The sequence below is a fragment of the Octodon degus genome, unplaced genomic scaffold (genome assembly GCF_000260255.1).
Source record: "Octodon degus isolate 3935 unplaced genomic scaffold, OctDeg1.0 scaffold00006, whole genome shotgun sequence".
Taxonomy (NCBI): domain Eukaryota; kingdom Metazoa; phylum Chordata; class Mammalia; order Rodentia; family Octodontidae; genus Octodon; species Octodon degus.
The window spans coordinates 5696932-5698887 of NW_004524582.1; positions in this window are offsets into that span (position 1 = coordinate 5696932).

Sequence of the window (1956 nt, forward strand, 5' to 3'; positions counted from 1 at the left end):
ACATATTATTAACCTCAGTTTGTCTTCCCACATAGGCATTTTATCATCTGCGATGTGAGCCGAAGTGTAAATGTTAAGTCACATTTAAGAATGAGAGTTTAGGGACAGACCATGTCTATATAACAGTTACTAATATTCTCATAACAGTTCCATAATAAATTGTTATTTTCAATCCATTCCTGTGCCCAATTTATAAAAATATCATAGTAATCTGTGAATTACTTTTATATTATTTAGAGTTTGGTACTATTTTGGTTCCATATACACATTGTGGGTTCTTGGAATTTATTTCCTATGAATAAGACAGACTTCTGAATTAATTTATATTCTGTATTTTATTTATTTTAACTTAAATCTTATAATTTCTAATCTTTTATTTCTAATCCTCCTTCTGGTTCTCTTATAGTATAGTTTGATCTCCTGGTTCTAGTTCCATGAGTTGAAACTATATATGTGAGGTCTTCTCTTCTAAATGTAAATATTTATAGCTATAGATTTCCCTATGAGATATCCTTTTGCTGTATCACATGAGTACTAAATCTTCATGTTCATACATTTAGATTTTTTATAACATCTTTCATAATTTTAAAAAATTTTGATTATTTAAGAATGTGAGTATAATCCTGATATACTTTGAATCATCAAATATTCCTTTTACTCATTTTCAATTTCTTTATATTTAGTTTTGAGATAATTTCACTTCTCTTGAATACTGACATTGTTTGTTGTTTAATTACAAGTTACTGTTCAAAAATTGGGTGCTGTTGACGAATTTTATAGTTACTACTTTATGCTATTATTATCTAGAGGCTAAACTATTATATATATATATACACGATCTTTCATGTTTACCCTGAAATTATCCTTACTAGATAGCTGTCTTTCTACATACAACTTTGAGTTACTCTCTACTGCACTTTCCTTTTAGTCTGAGGGATTCCCTTCAGTAGTCCTAAGATACAAATTTGGCTAGTGGCGAATTCTCTCAAAGATTATCTTGCAATGTCTTAGTTTCTCTTTCACGTATAAAAGATCTTTTGCCAGGATATGCAATTCTTACTTAACTGTCTTCTTTCCAAATTGAATATGGTTTCCAAATATCTTGGGACTTCATGATATTAGAAGAGAAATCAGCTGTCAAGCTTATTGATAATTCTGCTGTGTGAGGAGTCACATTTGCTGTTTTAAAGATTTTCTCTCTGTTTTCAATTTTTGGATTATGAAGTGCTGAAGCATGTGTCTCTACTACTATTACCTGTGTGAAATTCCAGGAACATTTTGGAGGTGCTGATATTCACATAAAATATTTGAAGATCTCAACTTTCGATTTTTGAAATGTTCTTTCTATTCGTTTCTTTTATCTTTTTCTGGATTCACATATTGAAGATATGAGTATATCTGACATCATCTCACAGATTTCTCATGTTTCCTTTTTCTTTTTGGCTTTTTTCTTTGCCTATAGTAAGGAGGAGACAGTTTCCACTAAATCTAACCTCAAAATTTTGAATATTCCTTCTGTCTTATCAAATTTTCTATTTCTTTCATTTTTGAATGTTTCTAGTTACTACACTTCAGGGTTTCAAAATCTCTATTTTATTCTTTGTGTAATATGTATTTTATTATTGTTATTGTCTATGAATTATTTTTCTTTTGGCTGTAGGTATTGAACCCAGAACTTTATGTATTGTAGTCAAAGACTGCTACTGAGCTGCATCTCAGGTCCTCGCTGTTGCTATTCTCTGCATGATGAATAAATCCATAAATGGTTTTCCAAAGTTCTTATAGCCTATTTTTTAAGCTGTACTGTAGTCTTTGTCTGGATAATTCAATAAATGAGCTTTTCCAAGAATAATTTCTATTGACGCTTTTGTTTTTCTACCTGCTCTCAGCCACGCTGTCTTGTTTCCTGTTAATTTTTTTTTTTTTTTTTTTTTTTTTTTTTTGGTGGAACCGGGG